This window comes from Euwallacea fornicatus, chromosome 10, assembly GCF_040115645.1.
Source record: "Euwallacea fornicatus isolate EFF26 chromosome 10, ASM4011564v1, whole genome shotgun sequence".
NCBI lineage: Eukaryota > Metazoa > Arthropoda > Insecta > Coleoptera > Curculionidae > Euwallacea > Euwallacea fornicatus.
Window position 1 is genome coordinate 718,991 of NC_089550.1, and position 23,458 is coordinate 742,448.

Consider the following 23,458-nt stretch of genomic DNA (forward strand, 5'->3'; position numbering starts at 1 on the left):
CTGTATCTGTACTGAACCATCGTAAATATACACATTTGGACAGACAAGGGGTAGTATTAAATCGAATTTATTTTGTTTGATAAACTCTCAGATTAAATATAACTGCCGAAACGTAACAAAACTAATAATCCGTCATTCGTTCCCAAGGGCCAATAGATCGAGGCGATAGCAGATTTACCTAAAAGATCGTTTCCATGGAAACGAAAAAATTTACCGACGATCTCTCGCAGTTATTATGATAATTATCGTCCACTTATCGAAACTAGTGCGGCCACGTTACGAGCCTTTTCCCGTTCGTTCCAGGCGTTCGGTACAGAACTCCTAAAGGTGCCTTTAAGTTGTACTTTTGCAATGCAAAACGTATTATTATTCACTTACAGATAATATATTTGCACTACATGGCAGGTAAGCGAGAACAAGGCAGAGCATAATAATTTATTTAAAACGAATTATCTCGAGTTCCGTTAATTCGCGATCGCCAAATTTAATTTTCTTCGAACCTCTGCTGATGTTTGATTACAGATCACTGACAAAAATGGCTACTTAATAATTGAAACTCTGATTTATTAACGCTGTTGTGCCAACTCAGAGCCAAAACGTCCGCGAAACAAAGTTTAATCTCTTAAAAGAATCGAGACCACCTGAAATACCCCGAATAAATTATCGATTAAAATATACGTCACTAAAATATCTGGTTAGTTATTGAAGCGAAATGGGGGGGAAAAAAAAAACAAAGAAATTCGGTAACCTTCCTAAACAAAACTTGAAACGTAAAAAATGAAGTCCAATTTGGTCCTTTTGTCAAACGCTTTTATTGGACAGGGCCCCATAATTCTCTTCAGAATTATTCGACTTTATATGATCTGAAAATAGCCTATATAAAAAGAACGACCCTCTCGCAAACTTTTTGGATGAAATCGAAAGACAAGGAAGCCCCTTCCCTTTGAGGGCTTATCTCCTTACGTAAGCGCGCGTACATGCATAAAAAATATGCGTACATTAAAAACTGAGGAGCTTTCTCTAGTGAGTCCTTGATATTTCATCTGCTCGCGAAATAACCTATTAAACCATAAACCGAGACCCTTCTGGCATCCGTCAATCCACTTCATTATCGATCTCCATAATTTCCATCGTGGAGACCGCCCTTTATTAGAACTACGTCGAAAGCAAAAAGGGCTTCATCAGTTTATCACTTGTCAGTTACAGTCAGCACATGGTCCGATTCGTCGGGGTTGCGGGAGGTCGAGAAGAGGTGGATGGAGATTTATTTATTTCCTTTTGTTTTCTGCTATAAATACAATGGTGCACACACGTGGATGGAAAAACCCTATATGTATGTTTGTTTGTAGTGAAGGAAATTAGAGGGTTGCTGAGTTAAAAAACGACTGTTCCGCTGCAGGACAGAATTAACTTTGATAGCTGTATTGATTGCGTTGTTTTTAAAATTGTTGTGGTTTAGGGCTCCTCTAATGTGCCTATCGTAGCAGACAACTGACATTCACCCCTATGATGGAATACAAATGTTACCTAAACAGGCCTGGTTGCAGGTAATCTCAACAGGATTTCCATGTATACCTAAAGCACGACTATTAAATCAACATTAGCCTTTCGTGGTGGGGGAGAATTTCTATCGGGTGAAGAATTTTATGCCCCTACCCAAGCCCGCAGTAATTAAGGCACGTTGAAGGCTTATTTTCGTCCAGCGAGACATTGAAATTTTAACATTTCCTTTTAATGAATTATCAACGATTTACATAGGACGATAAGGTGGAACTGCCCGGTTCGGTAGGAATGTTTCCCGTTCCGGAAAAAATGGGATGAGACAACAGATGACTACGTCATTAAGATCAAAGTTGATACTTTCTCCCCCACCCTCGACTTGTCATAAGTTGTGTTCGCAAGAAGGGCCTCCAACTAAGCTTGAAAATGCAACTGCGAGCTTGAATTGGTTCTACTCCCCAACCGAGATATTCTAGATCAGCAACAGAACGCGCACATTTACCTTAACTCGGTCGAATTCGTATCTGTTGCCGTTTTCAAAATCTCCATGTCCATCTCTGGTTCAAATCGCGTCACAAAGCGTAACGATTGAGAGTCGCCTTACGTAAAATGACGAGCCGCATAAACTCAATGTGCTAAAAAAGGACGAAGATATGTTTGAAGGTCTGAGCATAACCATTTTCTTTTGCACAGTTGCCTCCTAACCCGTTGACGTTTTGGTTGAATTTGGTGCTTTAAACCGTTGGGTTTTTCGTTCATCAACTTCGGGGATAAAAATTAAAATAAAAAAATTAGCGATAAAAAAGCTGATAGCGTTGCACCAATACCTAACAAATTTTTGTTGCATATTCATTTTGGAGGTACGTCTCATCACTGCTGATATGAAACCTGTGACGTGCATAAAAAGTTACGCGATTTGAACCATAATTAAATATGACTTCGGGGCCACCTGCATGAAGGGCAAATAAAAAATAAGCCGCAGATTTAAAAAGGGCTTTGTCGTGAATGAAGTTACTTTTATCACGAACAAAAATTGTTCTTGCACTCTTTTGCAAGTAAATTAGAAATGCCATTAGAATGATTTACGGTAGAATATCGGCAATTACGTGCAAGTACCATGTAACGAACCTTGATTTTGATACTGTTAGGTAATATTATTATGCACAGCAGGCAGTTGGTTCGCGGTAATGCCTTAGTATTTCTATGACGATCACGTGTGTCGATTCAGGATTTTGGAATACAAACAAAACGAACGTCACCTCCAGGTGTTCATGATGAAACAGCAGTAGGAGAAAAAGCGTTGTATAAAACTCGAAAATAAAGCGTGTTACTTCCCTCGTCCGAATTACTGACCCCGTTTGCAGTAGATCGTAAGCCTTCCTCTCTCTCGTAACGTAAATACGTCTTATTATCTAGTTGTGTAATATACTATTTTATACGGAACTTTCAAGGAAGCTCTAAATTGAATATACCTGAAATCAATAAATGTCAAAACAAATTCCTCTCCGAGGTAATGATTCGAAATAAACTACATATTTTCTCATTCCTCTAGCTGCCACTACACAATTGTTGATAGAATTTAATTTGTTATGTTTCAGCGAAATTAACAAAACAATTTTTTCCCGAATTTCGGAAAAAAAAATGTGACAGTCCCCCTAATCAAAGCGAGTCACTAAATGGGTTTGATGAGGTAACTAGTTACGTGACGAAACCAGGTACTTCATTTATTAACTAAATTAACAAATAGGACTTGGACCGAGACTCGTCGTTGCTGTTGTTACTTGCAAATATAGAAATTTCAGCTCGGCGCAGTTAAACGTTCTACGTTTCCATTTTAGTTCTTCATCGTGCGGCCCAACCGGAAAAAATCATACATGAAACTAATCGGGAAAATGTTATTTTAAGGCACCTCGCTTTGCTGGGCAGAATCCCCACTCGTCGCACAAAACTATCTTTACGAACAAGGTACACAACCAGCTAATACGCGTGCAGAAAATGAAAATTATGCATATGCGAAATGTTCTCATATTTATCCTGGGTGGAACTCGATTGTTTCCCTTCATTTTTCCATGCCCGGTTTCACTACATAAATATGTGCACGGAATAAACCTAAACTAAAACCTATATTTATGGACAATAAAATATGAACTTTCCAACCTACTCGTGTTTTTTCCTACCATCCTAAACTAGATTAACAATTTTTCCATTATAATTTTTAAACGTAATGGCTTTCGCCTAACTAAAAATACCAAAACGTCACTCTATCACAGATCCATTAGCATAACCATTACGCTTATTTATTTAAATTTTATTACAATTTTAAATTCACAAAGCCGTCATGAAATTAATTTTTATATCCAAGTTCAGTGGCGCGTGTGCAATGCGCTCTGCAACTCCCGCTTTTAATACGATTACGAAGAATAATGCCGTTTTCATGCTTGGAAACTTGCCACTTGGAAATTTTATATTGCGAATCGCTGACGTTTTCCTCTTCTACAAATAAATATGTATGTAAGGTCAAACTATACGTTTAAAATGTAAATGAAATGATACAGCGTTGGTGAGGTTTATCATTCGTTGGGGGGGCAGACGTTAAAAAATAAATCAACTGTGGTAATAGTGAAAATCAAATAATGTAAATTTGGGCAATTATTTGGGTGGCGTAATAACAACAATAATTCCAGTAACATAAAGGCATTGCTCCAACAAAGCAAACATGTTTACATGGAATTCTCATAAAATGCATCGCAAAACCGGCAAACGCACTAATTAACAGACTTGTATACATATGAAAACATGCCGTGTATAAAAATTCAAAATTAAAACAATCCACTGTTGTGGGGGAGAACTTGTATCTTCCTCTTCAACAAAAATAGCAACTTAACTCCATGAGTAAGCGAGAACAATGCTTTCAAAGGAACGTATCCAGTAAGGTTTTGTTAGAACAGAAGCTTACAAAAAAAATATATATATACAGTTTATGCATTTTAGGGAAGGTGATTACACGATCAAACGTTAAGTTACCACTTGGGATAAACAACATCAAAAATGCTCTTTCAGTTTCAGTTCAGCTTTGAACATTTTCCACGTCTTACAAGATTGAGATTCGAAAGAGAATAATTTATAATCGATTTGAACGCCTTCAATAAACGCGTGATATGTAGATATCCCGTGAAATATCCGAAACACTACAATTTGTCGAATGTGCTATTTCAAGTTATTGAAAATTAAAATTTTAAATTAATTTAATTAATTATTTAATTAAAAAAAAAACAGTTGTTTTGCCGTTCGTAAATAGCTGGTCAGAGGTGCTGCCCCTATTGGATGCTCCTGGTACTGCTACAAATCTCCTAAGAAAACGTTCCGAATCAGTGATTCCTAAGATTATTCATCTCAATTTTGACGATCAAACTGAGATGCGGGTTGTCTTCGTTCTTGTGCCCTATCCTCAACGTCTCCTTACCGTTGAAGGAGCAGAAATCAGAGTTGATTGGTGGGTTCCAGGGATGCTAAAGGTGTCTGGTCACATGTAGAAAAATCGTCTTTACGTAATTATTTTTGATCTAGTTACGATATGGACCAACGATGTGAAACATGTAATAGTGCTATAATTGCTCTCAGAAATTTTGCACTTAAAAAACAGGAGTTGTTAGAGCTTCGAAGTCGACATTTTGAAGTTATTAACCTGAAAACTGATGATCCTGCTGCAACGTGAAATAACCTACACCATCATTTTAACCACTCTTCCCTTATGTGGTATATTAGTCCTTCATAAACCCCCTTCGTTGTTGAAAATAACATTTTCTCTGATCAAGGAATTTTCTGTTCATATATCTTTGAGTGCGAAGTACGAAAAACAACTGAGGAGAAAGATACGCTTTACGTGAAGAATTTTAAGGTTGTTCCATTAAACTTTTGCAGTGGCCAAGAGATAAGCGGTCAGAATCTCCCAAAACGACCCGACGCGTCCGCAATAAAGAATTGAAACGTCGAAAACGGAGTGACACCGGTGACACCGTCCGTAATTTCTCCCGGAGTACACCGGAATCTGCAATGAAATCAGGAGCAACGGGAGCATTGTCTACTTGTCCCGATTTTCGTGGCCTGCATCTCAACAGAGACGTCGCGACGCTCTGTTTATCTGTATTTCGGATGGCCTAAAATGGTTTACGTGCTGCCGCAGAGACTTTATTTCTCTTTTTGTCTGAGAAATCGTTTCCAGACAGGTGAGTTTTATAGCGACGGGGAAAAAGGAAAAACTATATCCTGGAGTAAAACATGATTTGGCCCTGACGAATTCAATTTCGATCAAAAACGCTGGGTCTAGAAATATCTTTGAGGATAAACGGTGTCGCGTTAGCCATTTTTTGAGAAGCACCTACTACACGAGACATACATAGGTATAGTTCAAATCACGTCACTATTTGTTCACGTCACAAAATGTAACAAATGAGAATCGCCTTACGTAAAATGACGAACCGTATCAATTTAACGTGCTAAAAAAGGATAAAGATATATTTCGATGTCTAAACAAACCACCATTTTTTGCGCGATTGCCCCTTGATTTGTTGCCGTTGCGGTTCCAATTTTGACGATTTTTTTTTTCTTTCGAGAACTAAAATGGTGCTCCTGACTACTTATTATCGGTGTTGTCGCTGTTAAGGTTGATATAATAATTGCAGCGGCCCCGTTACATATTAACTTTGAAAAGATGCGGCATCACTGCCGATTTGAAGCCTGTGACGTGCACGAAAAGTTACGTCATTTGAACCATAAGAGATTGCGCTCTGTGCACTGTATCTAAGCAACAAAAAATGAGCAAGAAGACCGTTCATCCTCGCCCTGAGATCGTTTTTATGTAGATAGCAGGTTAAACAACAGAATTCAGGAAGTTCAGTCACCCTTAGAACGGTTCTACTTCTAAAAGATACGGCGCCTAGGAAGAACGAAAACGAATGCCAAAGACTGTGAGCGCAGATTGCGATTTTTACTAACAAAATCTTTCAATTCCTGGCAACCCTCAGAGAAACCCTTGAGACGAGAGAGTTCTGAAGGATAAAAAGCACTCTTCCGGATGATGGACGGCGAAAACACAGGACAATTATTTATATCAAAACCCAGGATGTTTTTTTTAACATGAGCCATAGGCAAAATTACCTAACGGGTAGTCATGATTTATGGGGATCGTTTAAGTGTTTTGCAACTGGCATTACCTACGTATGTTGGGATTGTGACAGGAACGCTCAGCAAAAATGCAAACCTTTTCATTGTTTTCTTTTGTGTTCCTCAAGATCGAGTGGCAGGAAAGTTCGTAATATGGTTTCAATGGAGCTTTGCTGACACAACCCACAGGTAAAATGCGAGTCGAAAAACACACCGGCTACAATTTAACATCGAATCATTTCATCAAGTCGGTGAAGCTGAAAAATCGAGTGAAAATTTAGAATCCTGGACACCCGTAAGAGATCAGGAAAAAATAAAAAAGTCAGTGGGTTGCGCAGCTGCAGCTAATAAAATAATGTAATTAAAGATCGGACACTATGGACCTTACATTTCTGGACACGATGGTGAAAACAAAGGCTCTAGGTTTGTCTCTCCTGTTCCACCTTGCCTTCGGGTGGTTAATGAAAGTTTATATTATTAAATCTCCGTTCTTCAAAATTTCTGCGAGCGAAAAAATGTTCATGGAAACGACAAAATTAGAGCAGAACATTGGGAGTTTCACTGTTTCCATGGAAATTATCTTCCCGGCACAATTACTAGGAGTTAGAAAACTCAGGCCCAACGTTCGAGCAGATTTTTAGGGTGAGCAGCGGAACTCTGCCCGGCACGATTAGATCCAACTACAGTTAACTCTGCAATGAGAGTATGTCACGTGTAGCTGGCAATTAAATAAAAATGACGTAATTACATAACTGAGAGTGGTGTAATAAATCTTTGTAATATTTTCAGATTTCCATTCTTATGCCACTCTCGAAAAATACAAAAATATCCTCTCGGGTTACAGTATATGGATATGTGATATATGCATGTGTTTGTGAACCTATAATATCTCTGGATGTTTTTGTAACTATTTTGGTATCTGTAATAATGGAGCGGCTACGTTCTAAATTTAGTTCACTTCTTAGTCACGTAAAAGACAATGTGAAAAATCAAGCTGCTTCTAAACAAGTATCTAGCGGTCACGGGATACGAACAATGATAATTGATCACCCCCTCTACTATATTTCTGGCATAAGTTTGGCTTTTTCCCCGCCTTGACCGTCCTTAAAAACTTTCCAAAACTTCTGCTCGTCCTCCGATGTTTTTCTTTTGTCTATAATATACGAACATATCCACGAGTTAAGGCTTTTAACAAGCTGCATTCAGAAACTTTCTGAAAACTGATCTGTACGGTAGAAAATTGGAAGATACAGTTAAGGACGGCCTTTCAGAGCCTAATGACTGGTACGTAATAAAAGCATCAAGTTGCAGTTTCGAAATAATTTAGGATTCCGAATTTGTGCTAACAAAGCATAGTCAACGCTCTAAATATCTTCTTTATATATTTCGGTTGCTACAATATCTACCCGCATTGTAGCAACCGAAGATGCACAGTTCGTAGACGTATAGAAGTACAAGATAGATTTGTGTTAATGCAGTTAAATTGACTAATGCTCTGGATTTAAGTTCAATCGAAGTTCAGCCCCGGCTGTGATCGGGGCGAGATTTTTCGTTTTTTGTCCACATCTCCGTATTAGCTGCGGGTAGAATTTCAAATGAATAAAATACACATACAAGTGAACCTTGGACCTCTGCCCGACTGGATCTATTTAAGATTGCACATTAAGTTCAGCATTAAACAGTTCGAAGTTACAATGCCGAGAGTGCTACGCAAACCTCACCATTACCGCACGTTTCGATCAAAAATTGTCTCTTGTCGTTAAACTTGCACGCATGCGGGAAGTTATTTTTTTTTTTTAGGAATTACGAAAACTGATCTCTTTAGATAACGATCTTTTATCGCCAAATTCAATCTCTGTGCACAACGGTTAAATTGGTATAACGTATGCTGGAATTCAAGCACTGATAAAGGGGAAATTAGTTAACTACAACCTGATAAACCTATAGCATAATTCAATCACGACTTAATTAACGACCGAGTCATATGCATGGCTCCCATTGGACATGTCAAACGTGTTTTTCTCACCTACATTCACATTCAACCCATATTTCCGATTCTCCAATTTCCTACGCTTTGTCGGTTGAAATGGATCTATTAGTATAACAGGCCGCATACAAATTGCATTTGGCAATTAGCCTTCAATCCATATATCTCTCAGAATACCACATCAGACACCTAAAGTGTTGCCTATTATTGGTGCCTGTCTGAAAGTTACTCCTTGATAAGACCCTTTAATGTGGCTCTCTGGTGTACAGGGTGATCAAAATTCTACGTTTATATTGGAGATGGTCTTCCAGTTAGTTCTCCAAAAAAGGCATCGAGAGTGCCTTATTCGTTTTTCTCCATCTCCTGAAGTTACACTGGCATCCTTCGCAAGCATGTGATTTTATTCGCTCCGTACTTCTTGTGACTCAACAGAAGTTCGATTTTTCCATATTGGCACTATCGAAAACGACTATTCGTTCCTACCAGATAAATTTTACTGAAAAAGAGCCGTCGCCGCAAACATACTTACGTCTTGAGAACTGAAGTGGACCACCCTGGTTTACAAGTTATTAGTATGCAGGTGGACTTAATAGGGCTTTTAAACACATTTTAACACTGAAGACGAATCTGCCTTTAAATTAATGGTTTCTTGTTTCCCGTGCTCTATACGGGAACGGTCTTTCACCTCAATCTTCTAATAGCATTTTTTATATACTGCAAGCGGGACGGTCACGGAGGTTTAGGAAAATTGAAGATGTTTTAAATTGGAAGTAGAGCCAAACAGTCGATATGGCCACATAAAAGTTGTCGTCTGGAGAATTGTATTATTATCAAACCCATTGAAATCGTAAAAGTTCCCATTTTGTTTGATCTAGTGGGGAGTTTAAAAATTCCACTTCACTAAGAAGAAATTGTGCAGTTTCAAATGAAAATTTCGGTAAACTCGATTAGAGAAAAATCGAGTAAAAAAAAGTCATTTTTCTCGCATCTTTAATACACAATATTGCGTGACAAGGAGTCATGAAAGGAAAACAGACATCCCTCCATATTGACGTCACTTGAATCAAGTAATGACTCACAACTCACTTAACGACTTTCGGAGTTTTTGCCTTGCATCCTCTGGCGAAAAGAAGTTGTTACAACGCACAAAGACAGCACGAAAAGCATTCAAACCCGTTGAAATGAAGCTCAGATCCCAAATTTCCTTTTCCAATTTCTTTGTGGTCGATCCAACGTTCCAGTTGTCCCTTTGATGCCTACCAAATTTGATAAGAAGACGACAACAAAATGATGAAACATACTCATGTGTTATGATGATGTTCAAGGCGGCCAAACACCCCTAAATGTTAAATGATCGACGCGAACCCGACCAATATCTATAGCCGTATGGTGAGAAATAATTTTTGCAATCGCTAGAGATTAAAATCTCTATGGAATTTTAATGCAACATGTCCTGATACATGGCTGGATTAGTGTGCAGTCCCGTTAAAGTCGGTGGCATTTCGTAACTTATCCTTGAGATCATTCAGGATTCCGTTCGCGATAACACTCACGATTTCGTCTAATTCACGCAGATTGAAATGAGTCAAAATAAATATCTCTTTTCCTTCGTTATTTTTTTAGCCGATATTTCCCGAAATTCTACACGTGGTAAGGGTGTTCGAAATTGCCCAATTGAAAGCCTCAGCGGTTAGGTGTAAGGAGATTTTACCATGGAAATAATGTACCACACGGCCATCTTCCTTATTGCACTAAATGGTAATTTTTTTACAACAGGATCTAATTACGAGGGCTTTTTAAATGATGCATCGCAAGATGCATACCTCCCCTGCCGTTTTTCTAATAACGTATAACACTGTACACCATAATAATATGTATATGCATTCACTTTTCATACCATCTTCCTTCTATTCCATTAAATTAATACATATCTTCGGGGGGTTTCCAAAACTGTAAAAGTTTGTAGCGATGTTAATAAGTTTTGTCCGTAAAATAGACGGGAAAATTAATTCTGAGTTATAACTGAACGTGACCGGTTTAGAGAACATATACAAACCAGAGTAAAATAATACATGCAAGGTTAACAGTTGCAGGTTATCACGTCATATGTTCACAAGTATCTTCTCGTAAACCTTGTATGAAACTTGTACCTTTGATTTCGAAACGTGATGGGGAACCCGTTCTTGGATCCCGGGGGGTAATTTTTTGGCACTATTATTCATGTGTAAAAAGACACCTTCTTCGTTCCCCAAATTAATAACCCCGCGAACTAAAGAAAGGCATTACCATATACACGAGGTCGGCAATAGTTGAGTCCCTCAGAACTCGTGATCTGGCAATAATTGGTCCCCACCTCGCCACGCATTGACCCTCACCGCGCAACACTCCGACGGTCCAACTGCGCAGCGTACCGAACTTAATCACAGGTGAGCCTCAGAGTACACTTAATGACGAGAGTCAGTCTCCACCTCACGCACAAACGCCAAACCAGGCGTCAAAGCTACGATGGCAGAATGGCAAATGGTGTTGATCCCTGGAGAAATCCGTTCGACTGGCCCTCCTTAACCAAAAATGATCCTTTCCTCTCTACTAGCCGCTAGTAAGTTTAGTGTGAATATTATTATTTTCCGCATTTCTGTGATCGACCCCTTTCTCGTTTAATTAATACACATTCTTCAAGTTTATGCTTTTCTTGGGGCTAACGAAGGTTCACCCTAAAGGTATTATTTGGGACTCTTCTATCACATAAAACCTACTAGAGGTCAGTACTCGAGGCTCTAATACTGCTTCAGAGTCATCCTCCTGCTAACCCCGAACAAACTGGATTGAATAAAATAAAAGTGGCCAGTTGTGCGCTTGCAACTCAGCGCCATGTATAAATTCCTCCAGTTCTAGCTTTCTTTCATACATTGTGACGCGCCATAATAAAGCAGGGTGAAAAACAACGCACAGAAGCCCGAACCCTGTATCGCTTTCGAGATATACTCGAACCCCCTACACTTCTTTCTAAAGCACTATAAATATGAATTTGACTCAGTGCCTTCCACTTCACTGTGTGAGCATTACTCTATCTTATCTGTACCATCAATCTACTCTGTCTCGTGGTATTTGAAAGGGGTTGTAACCACCGAAGGAAATCTATCATTGACTAGGGAACGTATCAAACTGGTAAGGGCGGCGAAAATTTTCAAACTCACGTCCGATCGATCTTGTATTAGACCTAAAATAAAACTCCGAAAGCATTATTATTTCTTTCCTCCCTCCCTGTTAGCGCATTGTATTACGTAATCGAATATACACTAGAAACGGTTGAATAGAATTAGCATTGCAGTTGAGTCCTTATTGCCCATAACTAGGAGAAGACGAGGCGAAGCGTAAAATAAAAATGCAAACGATCATCAGTTGATGCGACTCAATCAACTGTGATGTTGATTACAGATATATTATTTTTGTTGGGAGGAACACCCGAAGCTGTTATCTCGCTCACACACCCCTGGCCCTTCCCATTAGGATATAGCCATTAAAGTTTCATATTCATCCCCAGACAGGCTTAAACATTAAAGTAGACTTAGGATCCAGTCACGCAGACTATTAATTTGTCCGCAGTATTTCAATCAGGCCTTATCTTTCCAACAACAAACTTTCCATTGGAAAACTATAAGTTAACAAAACAAAACCCGTGAAGGGTGTCGGCGCAACTTGTCAATAAGGATGGTATTTTTTTAGAAAACACCCTGACATTTACCTAATGGATTTCTCGAGGTACGTAAAACCCTTCCGATCCCATCAAAGTGCTGTTCGTAACCTTTTCCTCGGGGATAGACAATGGCGTTGTTGCAGGTGAAACAATAGAGGGAAGAGAAAAACTGTACCTTAGGGTATAAAAAGCTAAAATGCGTTACATAGAATTGTCGATATGGCTTAATAAATAATATAAAATGGGTATATGTACGAATTTTAAGAACTGTCCCGAAAATGTGCAGGGAATTTCAAGGAATCTCTCTCCATGCAGTACCTAATTCGCCGCCATTCGCACGGAGTTTCAGCGAGTGCGAGCAAGAGGCAATCGGGCGATTAGGTGAGTGCGAGGGAGACGGACTACCGATGCCCCTTCCGATCGGCTGGCGTCGTTGACTCGCAAGCAGTACGCTTTAATCGGAGAATGGATGCGGTCCTACGCGATTTCCAAGGATGCAAATTACGCGCACTCAGGCAAATTTGAATGCGTTTTTCGAAAACAAATTCCATGACAAATTCGAACGTAACCTCACCCCTGCAAGCACTAAGGCAAATACGCTATTTTTGAAACGCATCAATTGGAAAACAAATCCTGAATGGAAAACATGATCATTGTCAAAACTCCACGAACATAATAGCGAAAAAGGTATCGTATGCATATTCGTATACGTAAGAAGTATCTCGGAGAATACAGGGTGCCCGTTTCTGGAGCTGCAACATGAGTCTCTCGATAACCACAGAAGATACAAAGTTGGCGAAGTTAACGCGCAATTTGGAGTTCAAAATCTGCAAATTTCCTACGACTTTCGGAGACGTTTACTCGAAAGAACTAAAATTTTGGAAAAACGATTTAATTTTTTAATTTTGTGCGTGTCTTACTCGGGAACCACATCTACACCAGCCTCCAGAATAAGAGCGACGAATTCAAAACTATTTTCCATTCGTTCGTAGAAACTCCTCAGTCGAATATGACGCATCATTTTATCCTAAAAGATAGCCTTCGGGTTAGTAGATTTCTAAGCCTCAGAAGCAGATATGCGTGTCTCAGGAAATCGTATCGTTGTGGTGCGGTTAGGGACCAGGCCCGAGAGCGCAATCTCTGGTGCCCAAATTCCGTGCTTTGTCCTCGCCTCCTGTGCCTCCTGCAATATAGTTCGTTCGCTTAAGTTAAGTGATTTCCCGATTAACTCTCTCTTCCGAGCCCATCCTCAATATTTTTAACCAGTAAAACTTTATTGGAGGTGGTCGAATCTCCTCTGAGACTCGAATTACAAAGTTATATAGCTTTAGAGGTCATTTATGCATAAGTTACTCTACGTTCCGGGATTTGATATATCAGACAGCGTCTGATGGAAAATACACACAAGAGGCCGAATCGACCTTTGACCGCCCGTTTGACAGTAATTAGCAGAAGCGAGCAGGTTTTGCTATTTATGGGATCTCAAATCGCCCCGTCGGAAATAGTGGAAGGCCTGACGCGAAATTTAATAAGCGAGGAATCGCGGAAGAGCGTCTAATTAAATTTCTGATAAGGTTTCGTATTTTTACTAATCGTTTCGCTGTTGCGATGTGGCGGCCTTAAACGAAGAAAAATCTCGTAATAATACCTACACAGCATGATCAAGACATTCATGCTCATTAAAACGATTCATGCTCGTTAAAACGATGGAAACAAATTTTAAAATCGAAGCCGTTCGCCGAACAAAGACTGGATGGACACTCAAGATGGACACGCCACCGGCGTACCGGACGCCATCGACTTTGGGAACAAAAGATATCCTGAAATCCGACGAAATTCGTCTATACGTAATGAAACGGGTTTCACGAAGGTAGCACTACTGAAGAAATAGCAAACGGAATGAACATCAGATAACGAAGTTAACATGAATTCGATAAAAATGTTCCTTTTCACGGTCGAAAGGCTCGCTTGACCCCTACCCGGTATCTACACCACTTACGATGTTTTATAATTACTCTCTAGTGGTCGAATTTCCAGATCCAGATTTGATTCGGCGCGTTGTTTGAAAGGAAACGAATTTCCCCTTAACTGTATATCTTCAGGAAAATATAAAATCCGGGAATTTGAGTATGAAATTTGGTTATTCCAACGGAATGAGGCGAAGCTGCTGCTGCCTCCGGCACGCTTTTTCCCAATTGATTTCCTTATTTATCGCGTTATAAGCTGCTCGTCGCCAGCATATTCGATTCTGTTTGTAATATCTAACTTCAGGGCCCTCCGTAACATACAACCGGGCCATTATTTGCCATTTTGCGAACACTTATATTTCTTCGAATATTTTTCTCCCGTCATTTTCGTCTATGGTGAGATATTTTCTTGCTCTCCGGAAACGCACGTATATCACAATGAAATTTCAACGTTGTTCGGCCTCTGCGTATCTCTCTGTTCCATTTAATCACGTTTTATTTTCTGGGCGCTTAATTGAAAACGATGGTACTCTGTTGCTTTTCGGAAATTTGTGAAAACATTCTTCGGGACGGAAAACGCCCTCACTTTCAAATCGCCTCTTCAGCCGCAACTTCAACTTTGGAAAACCCACAACTTACGTAGCTGCGCAACATGTTGGCCGTTATATGTGGGTAATTATTTAAGCTTTTCGTAAATAAATACACAACATCGCCCAGTTCCCCGCCGTAATTTTCGGTCTGTGTATAACTAACTGTCATTCTGTCCGTCTGTTAGTAAATTCATCCTGCTTTATGGTGTATACACGTTAGGAAAGTTTAGGTTTATTTTATTATATTTTCAGTCAAATTATGTAATACGTCCGAGGTATACACTTCATTAATTTTATCATCGTCAGATCGACTTTCTGAATAATTCGCATTCGTGTAGTGACGTCGCGACTTTCGATTGTTAGACGGTATACTGTAATGTATCGTTATCATATCGCATCGTGTAAAAATCGCATTTTAATGCATTCGAAGGGCGGCGTGCCACTCAACAGAAACCGCTATTGCCTCTACTGTCGCCCAACACCCTGTGCCACGGTCGCGAACGAGTCCAGGACAATATGCGATTACTTCCAACATCAATCACCACGAACGGCCAGACCAATTTACCGATTCGACTCCTATCGGCATAATTACAAACAATTATTCGAAATGCGCGCTCTCTTAGAGGAATCTACTTTAATGCTTTTAAAATGACATCTACCGGTGGCGGTTCCCTAGAAATCACGCGTAGGAAAAAAAAAATGAAGGAAACTATAATCGTATCAATTCTCGCGCTAGCGCGGCCGGAATAACATTTCATAAATATCCAGACAAAAATGAACCCTCTGGCCCTATAACGACAAGGCATCAACCGTTTATCGCATTTTTAATTTTGACAGGTATTATGCGTTACTCATCTGGCATTATGTGACCAGCAATACAGCACTGACATTATCGCTCCGCCCCGGCACCATTGTGATTTCTCCCATATTTTGAATGGTCGAAGGGGGTGCAACTGCCTCGTAATTTTATTACTAGATGATCCTGACATTAATTTCCCCATTTTTATTCAGTTTCGTATTTATGCCTCTGGCTGGCATTTAAATAATTTGAAGACGGTGCCTGCTTGTAATATGCCTGCTTAGGCACGTATAAAATGGGACTATCTCGGCGTTGCAGCGGGAGCATTTTGCTGTAAACATATTCCGGAAGCTTATAGCTAAGTTACGCTATTAACAACAAAAGTTTTCAAATTAAATAGAAAGCCATATCTTTGAGAAAAAACGGCTTTACTAAAATTAACGAACTTTATAGTGCATAAATATCAACGTTTCTACTTATTTTAATGCAAAATTGTGATTAGTCTTCCCATTGTTCCGCGCACAACATTATATTTTTATGTAAATATATTGGCCAAAACACATAAACGACAAATGCGTAATAAAGGTCCGAAAATAATGGAGATATAAATTGCTGCAGCTTCCATTTTTATCGTTGGAAGGATTAAGGACTTACTTTTGGGAAGGAGATGGGTGCTTAACGCATTGCGAATTGATGCGGCCTTTTTTAATCTTCCATAAAATGGCAATTCTCGTTGGCGACGGGCGACGTGCAGTTTTCCGTGGTCCGAAAATTCTCACGTGACGCAACTTCCATGGTGAAACCCCCTCGAATGTCGTCCGTAACGAGGACGATCGCGAAGGAAATCGCCACGAAGTGCAGGTGGGGCCGCTATTGGAATCAGTAAAACTGACGAAGTAACGAAGTGAAATGGAGTAGGCAGCTACAGAACATGCTCTTTTTAAGTTACACTTAAGGCCGATGTGCGTTTCGAAAAAATGCGACGTTGCCATTTGAAAAAAAAAAAATGAATTAATGCACGTTTCTCCATGTGAACAATCCGCTTCTACATTAAAGTAACATTACCTCTAATAATCATCATCGTACATTGCCACAGACACAAACACAAGAACGCAGCTGGAGTTCTAACGACTTAAACGATTAGACCAAAAGGAAAAAAAGCGTTTACATAACATGTAAAATAAATATAGTATATTTTGTTTGACATTACGTGGAGGAGGAAATTTACTGGGGCTGGATGGGAAAGCTGTCGTCGCAGCCGAACGTTGTCAACACTCCTGTTTGATGCAAGAGAAATTCACAGTTTACTTTATTGGGGGTTGTAAAAACGGCTTAAAAAGTCCATATTTTTAATGCCGCCAGAGATGCAATAACCTTCTCCGGTGGTCTTCAAGAGATCTGTTATTAAAGTGGATGGATACAAAAATAATTAAAGTGAAAATGCAGTGCACCCACCATTAAGCTCTCTATTTCAGAGGAAATTCTTCCTATTTCGTTGCACGGCATTTTACCTTCGATCCGGATTGGAAAATTGGGAAACGAATTAGTAGGTCGAAAAAAGACAAAACCCCGTCGAAAATAAAGAGACAAAAGCGTAAAAGGTAAATGAACTTTGGCTCAAATGGGGAAATAGATAATTGCATAAAACGGGTTAAAGAGAGAGAGACGGTTTTTTAGTGACTAAAAAGTGGGCAAACTTATAGAAAATATCAAGCTAAGTGGCAGCTCAGTCAGAATCCGGAGACGTTGTTCCAGCCGTGAACTAAGTTTGGCTAAACAGGGCCGCAGGAATAACCATTCACATCTCTCAAATCAAACTTTGCAGAGGTTCCGGAGGCCGTTCGGCAAAAATCGCCATCCATTAATATCGCAGGCCGTTTGCGATATTAATGGATAATTTCGCAGCAGATTAAGGTAAATGTCAAAGCATTTCTCGAGGATATACAGGGTGTGTGGTGCTAGCAACGCATTTTACGTGAATAACGTGGCGAAAAGTTCATCAGAACGCACGTACATGTGTAGGTCTTCGTGCGCTTAGTTGATGCAAATCGAGGTATTTGTGGAATTTCTGAGAATATCCTGCAAAAACATGTTTTACGCTAACTTTGACGCACCCTCAATAGAATTTTTTGAGACACCCTGTACGAAAGTTTTGAAAAATACTTGTGATCGAGTTATGTGTTTATAATGAGTGATTCGGTAGTTCTCAAATATAGCAATTTCGAATTTGAAAAACTTTCTTTCGGTTTAAGGAACATCAAGTCGGGCGGCCATCGAGCCGCGGAGGAGACGTTTAGAAGGGGTTCTTGTGCGATGTTTAGTAGATGTCTTGGCAACTGCATAAATTAGTAAAATCTACTTAGCAAAATTAAACAGAGGTTGAGACTTGAGATAAGCGCAACGTCATAAAAATATCTACCATTTCCCGTGGTTTCCACCGTCAGCTCCCCCACCGGGCCTCACTACCTGATTGCTTCGCATCGATACATGTATATGTTTCATACAGCAAATTTGAGCCACAATTTTAGCTGAAATTTAAGGAAATCTGAGAATATTGCTGCCAGCACACATCAAAAGCTCTCCTTTGATGTGTCTAACAATTTCAATTACTACTCGTATTTCGAACTAAATTAGGTTCTCGTATAAAACTCCGAGTTGGGAAATTATTTGTTTATTGCGTTATTGAATTTGCCGGCAAACTACAGGAAGAACTATAATATGCAATAAAGCCAGGCATACACATTGGCGGAAGATGATGGTATATTAACTTTAATGCTCTCTTGCTTGCCTTATCCTTCTGGTTTGTTGCCTAGACTATGTGCTACGTGCCGAGATTTAAGTAGTATTTATTGATAGTTAGGTGGCTGATAATCGGTTTGACCTATCTGCGGAATTTTATGGAATTCGGTTAGGTTTAGATAACCTCAGACGGTTGCCTCTATTATGTGAAGGAATGGTATATTACAGCAAAGTGGTGTTCAGGATGAAAAAAGGCCCCGTCACACGATTACCTGCCAGGAGTTATGTGTGTGTTAATAAAGCGGCGGAGGCTCGGGAGTATTTCAGAAAGTCGATGATTGAAGTGTTTTAAAAATATGCTCACAAATCTGTGCATGCTCCGTTAAATTATAAACAGTAAACGCGATTTATTTCCATCGACCACTAAACATCGTTTTTTGTTTGTTTTTTTTTACTTAGGGCTGCACGACATTCGCAAGGAAACCCTTCACACATCACGCATCGCCGTTCTGCACTGAGGCGCATTAACGTCTCGGCCAATGTGACAACAAAACTAAAACGTACTGACTGATTTGTTTTCGGTATTGAGCTAAAATTCACCCTGTCTTATAAAACATAAATTTAAATTATTGCCCAGTTAAAATTACCATTACAGCACCCAGATGGTGTTAATTAAACTTCAACTTCCATAAATTTTACTACAGAAACTTTGTTAATATTCATTGGGAATTAGAGTTATCACCGAGACATGAGTAGGAATGGGAAATTATTAGATTTTTATTTAAATGGGGTGTTAATTTCGTTTTTAGAATTTTACGACCATCGCCATAGAACACTCCTCCGAAAGTGACGTTGGTGAAATGATTAATATTCTGAAGTTGTAGTATTTTGTTGCCATAAGGCATATAACCACATCGAGAGTGGCCAAAAGCTGCAAAGAATTATACTAATTGTCGCTACTCAGTTGGGGTTAATATTTTAACGGATGCCTAAACTCTCATTTTCCACTTTAACTCTCAATGATAATCTTACGGTTCATTCAAAAACTCCAGATTTCTCTTATGATTCAATAGCCAAGATATAAATTCCACAAGTAACGAGGTACATTTCGAGTGCAGGACGTTTCTATAGAATTTACACTGGAAAAAATAAACATAATAAACTAAATCTCAAGAATTATCTCGTTAATCGTAAGTTTGGTCTTGTCAGTCTCATCATAAAACACTTTTAACCACTAATCACATGATAATAATGAACCGAATCCAGCTTTTTGACTGAAGTTAAAATAGAGGCGAACCATGTAGTCTTAGAGGAAATAATAAGGGATCTGCGGGATATAAAGTCTTTATTCCTGCCGGCCATTTTAGTCCCACCTGTTGCCATGGTAACCCGCTCGTCCGTTACAGCGCACAATATTGCGATTACCCTCGGCGTTGACCATCGCGATACTTGATTGTGCCATCCCATATTATTTACGTTTTAATAGATCTTTTTCTTAGTGATGAACAATGGCCGTGGTAAAGAACGTATAACATTATGTGCTCGCATTTCACGGCAATTATTCTCTCGGGAGATTTGCGCCACTCGCATGCGGCTTTCACTTAAGGCATAATGGCTATCAAAAAAACCTCATATAATTATATACTACTGATTGATTAACAATTTACCACTTGATCTATATAATTTAAATAATTCTTCCTCTCTCTTGGGCGCTGCGGTTTTTGAGGATTTAAAAAATGCAATTTGTGTTTATAAACCCTCGTTTGAACTTTGCCAGCGGCGATTTAATACTGCGGACATAGGCATGACCACTAATCAAAACCAACAACCTCAATTTCTTCTACTTCAAGCTGAGCCGGTGAACCTTCGAATTACCCATATGAAACGTGTCGCTGTCACCGGAAGATTACGTGACAGACTCGTGTGACAGCAATGGTCCCATTCGGCAGAGCCAACGACTGTGCGAGTTTCTACCGAATTGCCCGCTACCCTTCAATTATGCACATTTAAATGGGACGCGGCGTTATTTTTTGTCCGAGTTTTAAACAGTTGCGCAACTGCTGAAGACCACCGGGTGGGGCCAATATGTTTTAAAAAGGATATTTTGTGAATAATGGAGAATTACGCGTTGTGTTCCTGTAAGGTTTTGGACACCGAATACTCCTCGCGCGAATGGTTTTTCACGCGGCGCTCCATTTTAGAGTTTGAAGAAGACCTCCGTTTCACGGTCACGTGCCTCACCTTATTTACCAACATATTCGCCAATGTTCAGACAAAAACTAGCGATGTAGACGAAACCGTTTGTTCGCGAGGTCTGCCTTTAATAACCATTTAATACAAAAACCCGTGCTAAGTTTTGGTTTTAATCTAACACAGACCTTTTTGCAGGAAGTCGGGGCGAAGTCTGAGCTATATAATTTTCCCTTAACACTACACTAAATGTACGGTATAACGTCAGGGTACACTTTGTTCGTCTAAAGTTAATTATTAAATTTACAACAAAAGCCGATCCTAGTGTCACTCAGAGGGTGCGAAATTTAATTTTAAAGCGATTAAATGTATTTCAGTAGTTTTGCAGCAAGAGTCGAGGTCCAGATTAACTGTATTTATATCAAACTGAGACTTGTCGGACGTTAAAAATTTAGGAACATGCAAAACCAGACCATACAAATGTAATTCGATGTAATTCGACGTCTTGGGATCTCCGCGTATTAAATTAAAACAAATGTTCTTCTCATCTTGATGGATGCGTGACAAGCCATCTAAAACGGAATTATCATAAAAAGCGAAGACACCCCCAGGATACATTTTATTTGAAAGCCTTGGCATATTAACATATTTTTCAGATTTAGGCTTCGAGACCTGAAATTATGAAGAGGAACACGGGAGAAATCGGGGAATTCGCGAAGCAATCGGAAAATTAGCAATAATAATTGGGGGGAGTTTATTCAAATATTCCCCGAATTGTGGCCTAAATAATTGACATAATACGCTACGATCGAATTGGAAGGCATTAAATTTGCACACCACTGGCTGAACATTAAGAATCGTTGGTGTTGTGTCTGGAGATTGATACATCAAGAACTAAAACGTAATATCGTAGAGTAGATAATTAAATTAACAGTGTTAAAGTGACAAAGCTGTATGTGCCAACAGGCGTTTCGACGATATTTTGGGAAAACTACGAGGTGTTTCAAATTCGACGGTTTTGCGAGACATTTCAGTTATTGTTGAAGCTGGCGCATAAAGTTTTCGCAATGTTGTTACGATGGTTGCCGAACCGAAAGTTGACAGTGACACAAAAGTCGCGGCCATGTTGATTTCGTATATACGGAGTGCCTTTTGAACGTTTGCATTTAGGGAGGTTTCGCGTACTTCATTCACCCAGCAAGACGCCAAGAAAGTTGACATTGAACAGCAGCAAATCTTAGGAATCCCGCGTAACATTAACAGTTAGAGCTGGATCGAAGCTAGGTTGCTGTTGGGAAGATGTCGGCAGGATTAACAGACTGTGAAACACTGAGTCATTATAACGAACACGAGACGTACGCATCAAAATCTGAATTGGCTTGGACGACCCATCTGGAAATGATAAATTAGGAAATAGACGACGGGACGGGGGAGTCAGATGAGCCGAAACCAATTATTGCATTAAACTCGGAAGAGATACCACATCTTGAAAACTGAGCCGAGCAGGATGGAGTATCGCGATGGAAATATCCGTCAGGAGCTTTTAATTCAACACGTGATACTGAGGACTAGTGGATGCAAACGCGAAACTAGTTCATCCTGAATCAAACGGCACGGTCTAAGGATCAAGGTAAAGACAACGAGATCTGCATTTGTGAAAACTGCGTGGACTACAGTCATCAGAGAGCTTGAAACATAACCCGGTTGAAAAAGTATGATATTTTCTAATATAACTCTAAAAACGTGCGCACCGAAAAGCACTTTTAAGGGTTGCGCGCAGCTCATAAATAGGGCTGCTCTGCTCGAAATCGCTTTTGCAGGGGTTTGGGTGTTTTATTTTAGAAATATTTTTAACTTGTAGAATAGTTAATTTCGAAGGCTGTTCAAGGTTCGGCACTTCGAAATGTGGTCAACGCGAAACTATTCTCGATCAGCCTATCATTCAGCCCTGTAGCACGTACTCGATGATCTAAAATGTAATTTACAGTGGTGCGAGGTTAAACTCTTTTGATACCTAATTTGGTAGGCCATCAGCCACCGATCCAAATTTCTTAAAAAATCAGAATTAAGTTGGTCGAAAATAGCTACGTATGGGGATTAGAATAATATAGAGTGGAGTGAGAGGAGTATAGATCAGATAATTTCACTGAAACAAGGACGGGTGAAAATTGAGCAAGAAGCTACCAACTCTCTGGGAGACACGGCTGGAAATTAATTTATCAAGTGTAACGAGATAGCCTAGAATTTAGAGGGGACACCTATCAGTGCTTCTAATCTCCTTCTGTGCTAAGCGGTACGCCAACGCCGGGGCTTTCGGTGTCATTTTCTGGAACGACGTGGCTAAACAGAAGGGGGAACGGGAATCACGAGAAGGTCGAGAAGAAGACTTTCTCTTCCTTCCCGATTTTCCCAAATCAGAGGTCGGGCACAGAGAGACGTTTCGAAAGCAAACATTTTTGTCAAAACTCCTTTCGTCGGGTTTGCACGTTCCGATTTTTGTCTCGGGTACCTCCGCAGCCATGAGCGGACCGAATTAAATTTGAGAACCCGGCAATCCGGGACGATAAAAATTTTAAATAGCTCTTGGTCGGACCACCTCGTTCCCCATCAACAAGGTTATAATATCGACAGGACATCGCAGGTGGAGTTCTATTATTTAGTCATCAAGTAGCATCGTTCGGTATGGTGCCTCGATGACAGCTATAATTAAATATGAATTCATGCGAGCATCGCAAGAAACCCATAATTAAATTGCTCGTCAACTACTAAGGCTATTAATTCTAATGGGACCAGAAAAGAATTAACGTTCATTAACTTATCATAAGT

General features: G+C 39.7%; 1 protein-coding gene and 2 long non-coding RNA genes across 4 annotated transcripts in view; 2 read left to right on the forward strand and 1 right to left on the reverse strand.

The window, feature by feature from the left end:
- Positions 1 to 23,458, reverse strand: part of Ephrin (ephrin) — a 321,509-nt gene that overhangs the window by 277,829 nt on the left and 20,222 nt on the right. The window lies entirely within an intron of this gene.
- The window catches only part of LOC136341441 (uncharacterized), an 83,002-nt gene that overhangs the window by 43,596 nt on the left and 15,948 nt on the right, over positions 1 to 23,458 (forward strand). The window lies entirely within an intron of this gene.
- On the forward strand, positions 2,827 to 3,461 carry LOC136341442 (uncharacterized). The gene is made up of 3 exons (XR_010732501.1): positions 2,827 to 3,010; positions 3,099 to 3,215; positions 3,339 to 3,461. It is a non-coding gene; the product is annotated as an uncharacterized lncRNA (long non-coding RNA).